At 38.0% G+C, this 15,775-nt stretch overlaps 1 long non-coding RNA gene across 1 annotated transcript in view; it reads left to right on the top strand.

Moving 5' to 3' along the window:
- Window positions 1–15,325, top strand: part of LOC135231533 (uncharacterized) — a 35,513-nt gene extending 20,188 nt beyond the window's left edge. Inside the window, exon 2 of the long non-coding RNA XR_010322230.1 lies at window positions 14,857–15,325. This is a non-coding gene — a long non-coding RNA (uncharacterized LOC135231533). The remainder of the gene's footprint in view (window positions 1–14,856) is intronic.
- Window positions 15,326–15,775: the final 450 nt, after the last annotated feature.

Genomic DNA, 15,775 nt, shown 5'->3' with positions numbered 1-15,775 from the left:
AATACGAAATGGAGCCTTTTAAACTAAGATGGGGTTAGGCCTATATTTTAGTCAGAAACTTCAGTTATGTCAAGTGCCTTAATTAAAGAGCACGCTTTGTCAAGATAAGTATGCTTTTTCCACTTTACCTCCATTTCCACGTCTGCTTCTAATCCCGTTTCTAATTGGTCTTCAAAGAGTTTTTTGTATTAATTGAAAATACAGTTTCATGGCCCATTATATTAAACAGTAGTAAAATCAAGTTTTTATAATAACTTACTTTGTCTTTTATGAATTTCATTTTGCATTCTTAGATATTTACAGTTTCAGCATGTGTCAGAACTATCACTTTACACTTTGGCATGTTCACATGTGGGCATAGACCAAACTTAAATGCTAGAAAACAGTTGAAACAATTCAATGATTGAGAATTTTTATAATGTTTATTTAGGAGGCAAGAGAACAAAGTGGGGCTACCTTTGTCATGTGAGAAACAGGAGCAGTTGCTCATGTTAGTGGGGACAGAAGGATAGTTTGTTAATTTTGTGGTTGCTTAATAATAATAATATTAAAAAAAATTTTTTTTTTTTTTTTAATAATAACCAGTTCTAACTGCAACTCATGGCAAACCCAAGTGTTTCAGAGTTGAACTGCATTCCATAGCGATTTCAATGGCTGAGATCTTCTGGAAGTACATTGCCAGGCTTTCTTTCAAGCACCTCTAGGTGGGTTCAAACCACCAACTTTTCTCTTAGTAGCTGAGCACTTAATGGTTTGTATCACCCAGGGACTCCTTGCAGTTGCGGAGTGTCCTTGTTTTTGTCTTATGTTCAGGAATGGTTACAGGGTGGTCTTATTTGTGTCTGGTTTCATAAAAATCGTGGCAGGACCTCATCTAATCTTAAAATTCAGTGTAATTGTTTATGCTTATAGGGAACACTGGTTTGTTACCATCTGTCAGTTGTCCTTTGCTTCTTTCTTACAGACAGGTATCTTACCTTTTCTGCTCATTTTTCCTCCTAACCTGTTAGGGAGCCATCTTTAGTAGTTTCTTATTCATCTTTTCAGTATTTATTTATTTATTTTTGCAAATGTAATCATGTATATTCATATTTCTCCCTTCACAAACAAAATACAGCATGTTATATACACTGTCTTACACCTTGCTTGCGTCTCTCACCAATGTACACTGGAGATCTTTCCATCTCAGCAAATACAAACCTTTTTCATTCTATTTTAATAGGTGAAGAGTACTCCATTTTCTGGATGTGCCATAGTTATTACATAATTTTGGCTTTTTAACAGCAAATAAGGAGCCTGATGGTACAATGGTTAAGCATTGTTCTGTTCACAGAAAGGTTGGCATCCGAATCGACCAGTCACTCTGCAGGAGAAAGATGTGGCTGTCTGCTTCCAGAAAGATTACTGCCGTGGAAATCCTGTGGGGCAGTTCTACTCTGGCCGAAAGGGTCACTACAATTGGGAATCAACTCTTTGGCAAAGAGTTTTTTTTTTTTTTTGGTAAAAGCAAATACCTGGTGCCCCTAAAATACCATGTGGATGCATGCTTGGAGTCACTGGGTGGTGCAAATGGTTAAGCACTCAGCTACTAGCTGGAAGATTGGTGGTGCCTTAGAAGAAAGACCTGGCCATCTACTGCCAAAAGAGTACACTCATTAAAAACCCTATGGAGCACAGTTCTACTCTGAAACACATGGGGTTGCCGTAAGTGGAAATTGATTCTCAGGCAATTGTTTTGTTTCACTTAGTTTTGTTTTTTGATTTGGATGGTTGCTTATATGTAAAACCCTGAGCTTACATTTGGCAGGATTTGGCATTTGCTACATAAGCCAGAGTGTGACAGACACTCTGGTCAACTAGTTTCAGTCTTTTAATTCCATTACCCGTTTTCTTTCTTTCTTTTTTTTTTTTTTAATTGTGTTTTATATGAAAGTTTACAGAGCAAATGAGTTTCTTGTTAAAAAATTAACACATATTTTTTTTTGACATTGGTTGCCAACACCAGGGCGTGTCACCACTCTCCCCATCTCCACCTTTGCTTTTCCATTACCAGCATTCCTGTCCCCTCCTGCTGTCTCATCCTTGCCCTTGGGCTGGTGTGCCCATTTCATCTCATTTTGTTTCATGGGCCTGTCTAATCTTTGGCTGAAGTATGAACATCAGAAGTAACTTCAGTAGTGAATTAAAAGGGTGTCTGGGGGGCCATACTCTTGGGTTTCACCAGTCTCTGACAGACCACTAATTCTGGCCTTTTTTTTTTTTAATTTTATTTACTTTTTATTTTATTGTACTTTGGATGAAGGTTTACAGAACAAACGTTTCTCATCAAACACTTAGTACACACATTGTTCTACGACATTGGTTAACAACCACAACAACATGTGAACACTCTCCCTTCTCAACCCTGGGTTCCCTATTACCAGCTTTTCTGTTCCCTCCTGCCTACCAGTCCCTGCCCCAGGGCTGGTGTGCCCCTTTAGCCTTGCTTTGTTCCATGGGCCTGTTCAAACTTTGGCTGAAGAGTGACCCTCAGGAGTGACCTGATTACTGAGCTGAAAGGGTGTCCAGGGGCCATAAGCTCAGGGTTTCTCCAGTCTGTCAGGCCAGCAAGCCTGTTCTTTCTTTTAGAGTTAGAATTGTGTTCTCCATTTTTCTCCAGCTCTTTCCGGGACACTCTATTGTGATCCCTGTCAGAGTACTCAGTCGTGGTAGCCAGGTACCATCTAGTTTTACTGGACTCAGTCTGGTGGAAGCTGTGGTAGATGTGGTCCATTAGTCCTTTGGACTAATCTTTCACTTGTATGTTTAGTTTTCTTCCTTCTTCCTTGCTCCCAAAGGGATGAGAACAGTGGAGTATCCTAGACGGCTGCTCACAGGCTTTTAAGACCCCAGATACTACTCACCAAAGTTGAATGTAGAAAATAGTCTTTATAAACTATGTTATGCCAATTGAACTAGACATTCCCCAAGGCCATGGTCCTCACAGCCCTCAGCCCAGCAATTTGCCTCCTCAGGGAGTTTCGATGTGTCTATTGAGCTACCATGACCTGGTCTTGTACAGGCTGTGCTGGCTTCCCTAGTATTGTGTACTGTCTTGCCCTTCACCAAAGTTTCTACTTATCTACTGTTTAGTGTTTTTCATTCCCCACCCCTCCCATCCCTCATAAACACCAAAGATTGTTCCTTTTTTGTATGTAAACCTTTTCATAAGTTTTTACAGTAGTCGTCTCATACATTTGTCCTTTTGTGATTGACTTATTTCAGTCAGCATAATGCCCTCCATATTCATCCATGTTATGAGACGTTTTACAGGTTCATCATTTTTTTTTATTGTTGCATAATACTCCATTATGTGTATGTACCACAGTTTATCCACTCATCTGTTGATGGGCGTCTAGGTTGTTTCCATCTTTTTTTTTATTGTGAACAATGCTGCAATGAACATGGGTGTGCATATGTCTATTCCTGTGATGGCTCTTATTTCTCTAGGATATGTTCCTAGGAGTGGGATTACTGAATCATATGGTATTTCTATTTCTAGCTTTCTAAGGAAGTGCCATATCATTTTAAAAAGTGGTCGTATCATTTTGCATCCGCATCAGCAGCACATAAGAGTTCCTATCTCCCTGAAGCCTCTCCAACATTTGCTATTTCCTGGTTTATTGATTTGTGCCAGTAATGGTGGGGTGAGAAGATATCTCCTTGTGGTTTTGATTTGCATTTCTTTAATGGCTAGAGATTGTGAGCATTTCCTCATGTATCTATTGGTTACTTGAATGTCTTTTTTGATGAAGTGTCTGTTCATTTCCTTTGCCCATTTTTTAATGTGATTATTTGTCTTTATGTTGTAGAGGTGGTGTATTTTCTCGTAGATTTAAAAAATTAGACCTTTGTCTGATTTGTAATAGCCAAAAATTTCTTCCCAGTCTGTAGGTTCTCTTTTTGCTCTTTTGGTGAAGGCTTCTAATGAGCATAAGTGTTTAATTTTTAGAAGATACCAGTTATCTAGCTTATCCTCTGGAGCTTGTGTGTTGGTTGTGGTTTGTATCCAGTTAATGCTGTGTATTAGGGCCTCTAGTGTTGATCCTATTTTTTCTTCTATGAACTTCATGGTTTTTGGCTTTATATTTAGGCCTTTGATACATTTTGAGTTAGTTTTTGTATATACTGTGAGGAATGGGTCCTGTTTCTTTCTTTTTTTTCACATGGACATTCAGTTTTGCAGGACCATTTGTTAAAAAGACTGCCTTTTCCCCCATTTGATGGACTTTGGGCCTTTGTCAAGAATCAGGTGCCCACAGGTGGATGGATTTACATATGGTTTCTCAGTTCTGTTCCATTTGTCAATGTATCTGTTGTTGTACCAGAACCAGGCTGTTTTGACTACTGTAGCTGTATAGCAGATTCTGAGGTCAGGTAGTGTGAGTCCTCCTACTTTATTCTTCTTCTTCAATAGTGCTTTACTTATCCGGGGCTTCTTCACATTCCATATAAAGTTAATGATATGTTTTTCTATCTCTTTAAAAAATGTTGTTGGGATTTGGATCCATATTGCCTCGTATTTGTAAATCACTTTGGGTGGAATTGTTTTTTTCACAATGTTGAGTCTCTCTATCCATGAGCAAGGTATGTTTTTCCATGTATGTAGATCTCTTCTGGTTTCTTGATGTAGTGTTTTATGGTTTTCTTTGTTTAAGTCTTTTACATCCCTGGTTAGACTTATTCCCAAGTATTTTATTTTTTTTTAGGGGCTATTATAAATGGTATTGTTTTCCTGACATCTTTTTCATCATTCTCTTTGTTGGTACATAGGAATCCAACTGATTTTTGTAAGTTTATCTTGTATCTTGCAACTCTGATGAATCTATTAGTTCCAGTAGTTTTCTCCTGGAGTCCTCTAGGTTTTCTATGTATAGTATCATATCCACAAATAGGGAGAATTTAACTTCTTCTTTACCTATTTGGATGCCCTTCATTTCTGTTTCTTGCCTTATTGCTCTAGCTAGGACTTCCAACACAATGTTAAATAGGAGTGGTGGTAAAGAGCATCTTTGTCTTGTCCCTGTCCTCAAAGAGAATGTTTTCAGCCTCTCTCTATTAAGAATGATGTTGGCCATTGGCTTTGCATAGATGCCCTTTATTGTGTTGAGAAAATTTCCTTCTGTACCTATTTTTTTTTGAGAGTTTTTATCAGGAACGGGTGTTGGACTTTGACAAATGCCTTTTCTGCATCAATTGATAAGATCATGTGGTTCTCGTCTTTAGTTTTATTTATATGATGGATTACATTAATTGTTTTTCTAATGTTGAGCTATCTCTACATACCTGGTACGAATCCCACTTGGTCGTGGTGGTCTTAGACAGTCAGCTTTTCATCATTCACAACATTAGGGAAGTTTGTTAGCAATTCTTCAGTGATCCTCTCTGTTTTTGTTTTCTCTCCCTGTTCTGGAACTCTGATTACTCACAAATTTTTGCTTTTGATTGAATCTCATATAAGTCTCAGAGTTTCCTTATTTTTCTTCATTCTTTTTTATGACTTTTCCTCAGAGTGGTATCCAAGTGTTTATCTTCAATTTCACTGACCCTGTCTTCCATCATTTCAAACCTGCTGCTCAGCCGTTCAATGACACTGTCCATTTTTGAAATCTTGTTGTTTATCTTTTGGATTTCTAATTGTTGTTTTTGTATGATTTCTAGTTGTGAATTTATTTTGACATTTTGTTCATGTATTATTTTCCTGAATTTTTCCATTTTTTGTCTGTATTTTCCAAGAATTTGTCTGCCTTTTCCATAAATTTGTCTGTTTTTTCCTTATTTTTGTCTCCTTTTTGCTTCAACTCTTGGATAGCTCTGAATATTAGGGATTTGAATTCCCCATCAGTTAGTTCTAATGCTTTTTCTTCTACCACAAAGTACTGCAAAAGTTTCATTTTGGACCTGCCTGTCCTTTTTTTTCTTTTTTATATGTTTTGATATTGTCTCCTGTCTTTGAGACATTCAGTAGTTATTTTCTTCTTTTCTTGATTTTAGATTTGTTTGTTTTGTCCTGTTTTTTTGTTTTATTTGGTTATGTCTGAGCAGGGGGGCTGTGCATTCTTCATTGTTTGCTCATCTGTTGTTACAGTGCTTTTCACCTCTTTGTCTTATGGGCAGGTGCTGGGAGCCAGGCTGCAAGGGCGGCCCCTCTGCACCCACTGCCCCCAGCATAAGCAGTGGGTGCAGAGGGGCCGCCCTTGCAGCCTGGCTCCCAGCAGGCAGGTCCAGTCACTCAGCTCTGGTGGAGCAGGGCAAGTCGACCTGAAGGGAAGTGTCAGGGATGGGTTGTTTGAGGCATGTGGTAGGGCCCACAGGGCGGGCCAGGAATCAGTGCCAGGCAGGACCTGATAAGCTGTGCCTGTGCTGTTTAGAGATGTGATGTTCAGCACATGGTGCAGGTTGGCAGGAAAGAGAGGGGAGGTTGTGATGTATAGAGCTAATATGGGTATGGTAAAGAAGAGAGAGAAACAGGGGCCAAAAACAAATAAACAAAGAAAAAAGAAAGAAAAAGTGCAAAGGGAGCTTGCCATTGGAGTGGAGAGATGAAAAACTGAGAAATGGAGAAAAGCAAAAAGAAAAAAAACAGGAAAAAAATTAGGTAAAAATGTGGAAAGAAAAGAAAAGAAAAGCCTCCAGGCATACCATGGTGTGGCCAAGAATACTGGGGAAGTTTCCTAGGCTGATCAGGATAGCCTGTCCTGAAGGAATATAGATGTCACACAGCACCAAGTATTCAGGAGACAGGAAAAGAAGCTAAGTATAGACAGATAAAAACTGAGAAATGAAGAAAGAAAGGGAAAAAGAGAAGAAAAAAGAAAAGTCCCCAGGAATCCCACCTATGCAGATTGGGGGATTGGATCCTAAGCTGTGGAGTGCAGCCCAGCTAGAAGGGGCTCCTCAGTGCAAAAAGAGAAAGAAAACAAACAGAACAAAGCAAAACAAAACAAATCAAGCAAAAAAAAAAAAAAAAAAAAAGCCCCGGGGATCCCACCAGCATTGTGTTCCAGGCTGGGGGATTGGTTCCCCAGTCAAGTGGGGCTTCACAGCCTTTCAAGAAGCAAAGATGGCACATGGAGCCAGTTGTTTGAGAGAGAACAAAGAGGTGGTGGGAGGCAGAGAAGAGGCCAAAAAAGTTGGAAAGAAGAAACACCAGCTCAGGGGGCAGGCCAGTGTGGGTGGGGTGAATACAAGCGGCCTGAGGCCAAAGCAGTTGCCTCCTGGCCAAGACTGCAGATGGTGGGAAGCAGAGGAGGCTGTAGGGGGAGGAGAAGAAGGTTAGAGGATGGGAAAGTGTATATCACTCCTTACTGGGTGCTCTGTCTCCTGCTGGGAACTTCTCGATGCTGCTTTCCTGTACTCTCTCTCTGTCAATGAAGGTAGAGCAGTGGGGAGATGATGGGGTGGGAAAGCATGTATCTCTGGTTACCAGATGCTCTGTCTGTCATCTGCTGGGAGCTCCCTGAGGCTGCTTTCCCGTGCTACCTGTCAGCCAATCTCCAACAGGAGTCCAAGATGGCAAATCCCTGCTGTATTAGCTAATAAGAAAGCTCCACAGATACCTCTCCTTGCTCTCTGTCCTCTGTCAGTTTCTTAATCCATTTGGTATTTGGCTGAGTTCTTCATTTCTTCATTTGACACTTTGTCTTCCAGGAATGACTTTTGACTCTGTTTTACTTAGTTTTTTGGGTCTTTGCTGTGGAGGGATGTTGTGGTGCTTCTGTCCATGGTGCCATGTTGGTCAAAAGTCATGATTCTGGTCTTTTTTTGTGAGTTTGAGTTTTGTTTTACATTCTTTTACAGCTCTGCCTGGGACCCTCTATTGTGATCCTTGAAAGAGAAGTTGGTGGTGGTAGCCTGGCACCATTTAGTTGTGCTGGGCTCAGCCTGGTGGAGGCTGTGGTAACTCTGTTCTGTTATTCCATTGGACTAATCTTCCCTCTGTGTCTTTTGTTTTCTTAATTCTCCCTTGATCCAGAGGTTTTGGGACCAGTATCTTACATGGGTGCTCACAAGCTTTTCAGAACCCAAATGCTACTCACCAAAGTAGGATGTAGAACATTTTCTTTATACACTATGTTATGCCTATTGAGCTAGATGTCCCCTGAGACTATAGTCCCTAGCCTTCAGCCCAGTAATTCAGTTGCTCAGGCAGTTTGGATGTGTCCATTAAGCTTCCATGACCTTGCCTTAACCAATCTGTGCTGACTTTCCCAGTACTGTGTACTGTTTTTACCTTTCACCAAAGTTACCACTTATCCATTGTCTAGTTAGTGTTTTTCCATCCTCACCTTCCCCCTCCATAGTAAACATCAAAGAATGTTTCTGTTTGTAAACCTTTTCATGAATTTTTATGATAGTGGTCTGACACAATATTTGTCCTTTTGTGATTGATTTATTTCACTCAGCATTATGCCCTCCAGATAATCTATGTTGTGAGATGTTTCCCAGATTCATCATCATTTTTCTTTGTTGTGTAGTATTCTATTGTGTGTATGTAGTGTAGTTTATTTATCCATTTATCCCTTGATGGGCACTTAGGTTGTTTCCATCTTTTTGCTATTGTGAATAATGCTGCAATGAATGTGGATGTGCAATGTCTATTTGTGTGACGGCTTGTACTTCTCTAGAGTTTATTCCTAGGAGTGGAGTCACTGGATCATATGGCATTTCTATTTCTTGCTTTTTAAGGATGTGCCATATTGTTGTCCAAGATGGTTGTGTTATTTTGCATTCTCAACAGCAGTGCCTAAGAGTTCCAAATTTCCCACAGCCTCTCCAACATTTGTTTTCTTTTTCTTTTCCATGCCAGTAATGTCAGGGTGAGTTGGCATCTCATAGTAGTTTTGATTTGCATTTCTCAAATGGCAAGTGATTTTGAGCATTTCCTCACGTGTCTGTTTGCCTCCTGAGTTGCTTCTTTGGTGAAGTGCCTATTCAGGTCCTTTGCCCATTTTTTAATTGGCTTATTTGTCTTTTTGTTGTAGAGGTGATGGATTTTTCTGCAGATTTTAGAGATTAGGACTTTATCAGATTTGTCACAGATTTTTTTTCCCCCAGTCTGTAAGTCCTCTTTTAATTCTTTTGGTAAAGTCTTTTGATAAGCATAAGTGTTTAATTTTAGAAGATCCCAGTTAGCTAGTTTATCTTCTGGTGTTTGTGAATTGTTAGTTATGATTTGTATTTTATTTATGCCTTCTATTAGGGTCTCTAGTATTGATTCTGTTTTTTTCTTCTAAGATCTTTATAATTTTTGGTTTTATATTTAAGTATTTCATCCATTTTCAGTTAGTTTTTGTGTATGATGTGAGATAAAGTTCCTGTTGCTTTTTATTTATTTTTTTACAGATGGACATTCAGTTTTGCCAGCACCATTTGTTAAAAAGACTCTCTTTTCCCCGTTTAATGCACTTTGGGCCCTTGTCAAGATCAGATGACCCTAGAAGGATGGATTTACATTTGATTTCTAAGTTCTGTCCCATTGGCCAATGTGTCCATTTTTTACGAATACCAGGCTGTTTTGACTACTGTTGCTCTATAGTAGCATCTGAGATCAGGAGGTGTGAGTCCTCCTACTTTTTTCTTCTTCAATAGTGCTTTGCTTATCCTTTCCATATAAAGTTAATGATTAGTTTTTCCATCTCTTTAGAGAATGCTATTGGTATTTGGATTGGGATTGCATTGTATGTGTAGACTGCTTTGGGTAGAATTAACATTTTCACAACGTTGGGTCTACCTATTCCTGAGTATGGTATGTTTTTCGTTTATGTAGTTCTCTTTTCGTTTCTTGCAGTACTTTTTGTAGTTTTCTTTCTATAGGTCTCTTACGTCCCTGGTTAGATATATTCCTAAGTATTTTATTTTTTTAGAGACAATTGTAAATGGTATTGTTTTCCTGATTACCTTTTCATCATTCCCTTTATTGGTATATAGGAATCCAACTGATTTTTGTATGTTTATCTTGTATCCTGCTAGTCTGCTGAATCTTTGTATTAGTTCCAGTAATTTTCTTTTGGAGTCTTTAGGGTTCTCTATGAACAGTATCATGTCATCCACAAATAGGGATATTTATAATTCTTCATTACCAATTTGGATGTCCTTTATTTCTTTTTCTTGTCTTAGTGCTTTAGCTAAGACTTCCGGCACAATATTAAATAAGAGTGGTGATAAAGGACATCCTTGTCTTATTCTTTTTCTCAGGGGAATATTTTCAGCTTCTCTCTGTTAAGAATGATGTTGGTTATTGGTTTTGTATAGATGCCATTCATTATTTTGATGAATTTCTTTTCTATACCTATTTTATTGAGAATTTTAGTTAGGAATGGGTTTTGGACTTTATCAAATGGCTTTTCTGTGTTGTTCGGGATGATCATGGGATTCTTTTGTTTTGCTCATATGGTGGATTACATTGATTGATATTCTAATGATGAACCCTCCTTGCTTACCTGGTATATATCCTTTTTGGTCAGGGTGTGTTTTTTATCTGATACTGAATTTATTTCCAAAAAAAATTGTTGATAATTTTTTTTGCATCTATATTCAAGAAGTATATTGATCTGTAATTTTATTTTTATTTATTATTTAATTTTTATATTTATTTATTTATTTCGGTGTCTTTGCCTGGTTTTGGTATTGGGGTTATGCTGGCTTCATAGAATTAATTCAGAAGTATTCCTTTTATTTTTGTTCTCAAATAGTTTGACTAGTACCTGGGCAAGGTTCTCTCTGAATATTTTGGGAGAATTTTCCAGTGAAGTTATTGGGCCAGCAGTTTTTTCTTGTTGTTGTTATGAGTTTTTTTTTTTCTTTTTACCTTTTCAAACTCTTCCCTTGTTATGCTGTTGTTTTGATTTTGAACCTCACTTTCTGTTATTTTAGGCTGGCAGTGTGTTTCTAGAATTTTGTCCATTTCCTCTAGTTTTATAAATTTGTTCTAGTACAGTCTTTAATAGTACTCTGTTATAACCCTTTTTATTTCATTTGGGTCTGTTGTAATGTCACCCATTTCGTTTCTTCCTTGGGTTGTTTGTGTTCTCTCCTGTTTTTCTTGTGTCAGTTTGGCTAATGGATTGTTGATTTTGTTGATCCTTTCAAAGAATTAACTTTTGGTTCTGTCGACATTTTCTATCGTTTGTCTATTCTTTATTTCATTTCTTTCTGTCTTGATCTTTATTATTTCCTTTATTTGGGTTCCTGCGGACTTTATTTGCTGTTCGTTTCCTATTTGTTCGAGTTGTATAGCTAATGGTTTGATTTTGCCCCTTTCTTCTTTTTTGATGTGTGCATCTATCTCTTCCTATGAATTAACCTCTGAGTAGTGTCTTTGCTTTGTCTCAAAGGTTTTGATATGATATGTTTTCATTCTTATTTGATTCTAGGAAATTTTTTATTCCATCTTTTATTTCCTCTATTTCCCGGTGGTTTTTAAGCATAGTGTTATTCATTTTCATATATTTGATTTTTTTTTTCTTCCTCTTCCTGTTATTTATTTCTACTTTTATAGTGTTGCTATCAGAGAAGATGCTTTATATTATCTCAGTATTTTGGATTTTGCTGAGGGTTGCTTTGTGGCCTAAGACATGATCTATTCTTGAAAACGTTCCATGAACATTGGAAAAAAAAAAATATGTTCTTTGCTGCTGTTGGGTGGGATGTTCTATATATGTCTATGAGGTCAACTTGGTAGATCTACTGTGTCTTTTTTGAGTTTCTTTCTAGATATTTTGCCCTTTACCAAGACTGGTGTATTGAAGTCTCCTACTATTATTTTGGAACTGTCAATTCCTTTTTTCAGGACTGCTAGAGGTTGTTTTATGTATTTTGGAGTCCTGTCATTGGGAGCATAGATATTTATTATGGTCATGTCTTCATGGTGGATTGTTCTTTTAATCATTATATAATGCCCTTCCTTGCCTTTTTGGTGAATTTTGTTTTAAAGTCTATATTAGCTGAGATTTGCATTGCCACTTTTGCTCTTTCTGCTTGCTGTTTCCCTGATATTTTTTCCCATGCTTTGATTTTTGATATATATATATATTTTGTTTCTAAGGTGTGTCTCTTGTCTGCATGGTTTCTGCCAAGTAATCAGAGCTTAGTCTTATTGTTTCCCCTTTTTTTGTGACTTTTCATTTTTCTCGAGCTGCTCTCAGTTTTCTTCATCTTTGGTTTTAGTGAGTGTGGTTATATGTTCTTGATTTTTTGTGTGTTGTACCCTATACAGTGTTTTCTGAGCTCCTGGGATGGTCAGCTTTCATCTTTCATGATATATATGGGAAGTTTTCTGACAGCAAATCTTCAATGACCCAATCTGTGTTTTCCTTTTTCTCCCCCTGTTCTGGAACTCCAATCACATGCACATTTTTGCTTTTGATTGTATCCCACATTGTTCTCAGGTTTTCATCTTTTTTTTCTTCATTCTTTCTCTGCTTTTTCCTTAAACAAGTGGTTTACAAGGATTTGCTTCAGTTTCACTGATCTAGTCTTCCATTGTATCAAATTTGCTCCAAAAACCTTCCATTACACTGTCCCTTTTTGAAATTTTGTTATTTATCTTTTGGATTTCTAATTCCTTTTTTGTATGATTTCTAGTTGTGAGTTTATTTTGACATTTTATTCCCATTTTATTTTCCTGAATTTTTTCTTTGCTTGGTCTGTGTTTTCCCTGATTTAGTCTGTACTTTCCATTGTTTTGCCTATTTTTCCTTGTTTTTATCTGTTTTTTCCTTTATCTCTTGGGGATACCTGAATATTAGACATTTAAATTCCATATCAGGTAGTTCCAGTGCTTTTTCTTCTACCTGAAGGCCATCTGCTGTTTTATTTTGTTCACTTACCGGAGCCATCCTGTATATTTTTTTAAATGTGTTTTGGTATTCTCTCCTGTCTTTATTGATTGTATATTTGTTTCTTTCTTCCTGATTTTTTGTTTTATAAGTTATGTATGGCCAGGCAGGCTAAGCATACTTTGTTGCTTGCTTGTCTGTGGCCATGATGCTTCTTACCACGTGGTCCAGGTGGACAAATCTGGTAGCTTAGTTATGGTGCAGCAGGGCAGGTCCAATGGGCGGGAGGGGTAGGGATGGTTCATTTGCAGCATGTACCATTGCAGTAGGGCCAGGGGTAGTGTCTGATGGGATCCAGTGATCTGTGCCAGTGTTGCTTGGGGCACAGCACTTGGCAAGTGTTGCAGCTAGGCAGGAGAGAAGGGACAGGATGTGATTTGGGGATATAAGTGGTTGAGAGAAAGAAGAGAGACAAACAGGAGCAAAAAAGAAAACAAAAATTAAATAATTTTAAAAATTAGGGCACCTTAGTATTTGGAGTGTAAGGGGGTGCAGATTCAGCTAGGCCCCATGTTCTAGTGGCTGTCTATCTGAGCATTGCCATTTGGCCAGTCAAGAAGGGCAAGGGTGGCACTTGGGACTAATTGGGTAGGAAAGGAAAGGAAAGAAAAGAAAGAGAAAGCAGACACAACAAACCAACAAAGCAAAACAACAACAACAAAACAACAAAAATATTTAAAAAATGGTATTGGGTGAGCTGGTTGTTTGGGGTGTGGAGAAATTGCAGTGGCAGGGAGCTGATGTCTCTCTTTACAGGCAGCACAGCACAGGCACTCAGGAAGGGGTGAGGGCAGTGCAGGGCTTTGATGGGAGCGAGAAGGAAACAAGAGAGGATGAAAGATAAGGAAAAATAAAAAAACTATGGTGCTTAGGGAACTGGCCTGTGGGGGCATGTAGATCTAGGGAGGCTGTGTGTCAGATGCCCAGCAATACATCACAGCTTATCAAAAGGGGGAGATGCCACACAGGGCTAGTTGGGTGGGAGAAAGAGAGAGAAAAGAAATATCAAAAAAAAAAAAAAAAGGAAAAACAACAATAAACAATGTTTCTGCAAAAGCCTGCTGGTGGAGCTGCCTGGACCCAGGGAGGCCTTGTGCTTGTGGCTCCCTAGTTGAGTGGGTCCACCATCAATTTCCTTGAGAAGTCACTTAAACTCACTGAAGTGTAGGTTCTAAATCTGTAAAATTAAGGCATTGACAAATATTTAAATACCCATTATATTTTATCTGCTTGATCTTATTCTCATATGTTATGTGCTTATCAGTCCACTGTCATAAAAAAAAAAAAAAAAAGCCCTGATTTGTAGCACCTTCTGATTTCTGTGGTCGAAATACTCCCATCATGGCTAATTTCAAGCTCACAGTTTAACAGCCCATTTGCAGATTTTCTGAAAATTGAACAATGAACTCTTGGAGTGTGACAGCTCTTGTACAGTGTGACTCCAGTAGACCAGTAGAAAACTTTCTAAAATGAGACTCACAGAGATTCAGACATCGTAACTTCCTCAGGTGGATCTTACGTTATATTGCATCTGGGCTGAAAGAAAAAAAAAAAAAAGAAACAAAAAAAATTATTCTCTAATCCTTCCACCTTAGTTATTTCCTGAAATGTTCATTAGTTTGTAGCATAGAAGGATTGTTTAGGTGCAAACAGAATCTCATTTTAATAAATATCATCTTTACCCAACCTTAATCTACAAAAACTTACTTCTTTGATTCAAAGCCCATTAGATTAGCAAACTAATCCTCATTTTTATTTATGTCTGCACATTTTAGTCACCTTTTAACCAGCTTTTAAGAATTGCTCATACCTGTCCACCCCCAGACTAGTTAAATCAGAAACTGAGCAGGATGAGGATGAGACACAGGTTTGCTTGATCAGGGTTCCATGTGTTCTAATGTACAGCTGGAGGTTAAGCACATCTGGTTTTTGCATACTTGGTGTTTGGTATTCTGATATTTCCCTTTCTTTTTCTTAGGTGAATCGCATTGTGCAGATATGGAAGAAAAAATGGATAGTGATTCAGCTGAATTAATTCAAGCACGAGAAAAAATCTTCCGGATTCTAAAAAAATGGCTAAAGAAATAGATCTCGCTGAAAGATACAGGCAGCATAACCCAAAATCTGGCTCTAATTCTATTGCTCAAATGTAACTTCTTCTGCAAGGGTGAAATTAAATCAGATGTAAATGTATAATTCCTCTATATAAGGATTAAGATTGTTTTCTTTTAACGATAAGTCATCTTGCTCCTCCTTTCTTGCTGATCTTGAGAAGCAGCAGAGCATCCCAGCGCACAAGAAATTAAGCACCCTGGAGGACCTTGTGCAACCAGTTAGTTGGTTGCTGTGGGGACAGAAGCTATGCATCCCAGGTTTTCCAGAACAGTCTCTATTTCATGAACTCTTATTCTCTTCATTAAAGGCCATTCATAACTTGCAAATATAAATGGATTTTGATTAATTTTGGTATACGATAATACATAAATAGGAAAAAATACTTTGCAAAATAATGAATCATTGTCTTTGTTAAGGAAATTTAAGGATAGGTACAACTTGAGTGAAAAATTAAAATACACTCTTTAAGTATGTTAACATCCTTTTGGACAAACTGACTCATAATGATCTTGGGTACCACAGAAGGAAACATCCCCTGGTCCTGTACCATCCCCACAATTGTTGCTATGCTTCAGCCCATTGTTGGAGCCACTATGTCAGTTCATCTCTTTGAGGTCTTCCTCTTTTTCACTGACCCTCTACTTTACCAAGCATGATGTCCTTCTCTAACGGTGATTCCTAATGATAACATGTCCAAAATACATGAAATGAAGTTTTGCCATGCTTGTACCTAAGGAGCATTCTGGCTGCACTTCTTTCAAGGCAGATTTGTTTATTTATCT

Source organism: Loxodonta africana, chromosome 6 (genome assembly GCF_030014295.1).
Source record: "Loxodonta africana isolate mLoxAfr1 chromosome 6, mLoxAfr1.hap2, whole genome shotgun sequence".
Classification (NCBI taxonomy): domain Eukaryota; kingdom Metazoa; phylum Chordata; class Mammalia; order Proboscidea; family Elephantidae; genus Loxodonta; species Loxodonta africana.
This window is presented reverse-complemented; position numbering and strand designations above follow the sequence as displayed.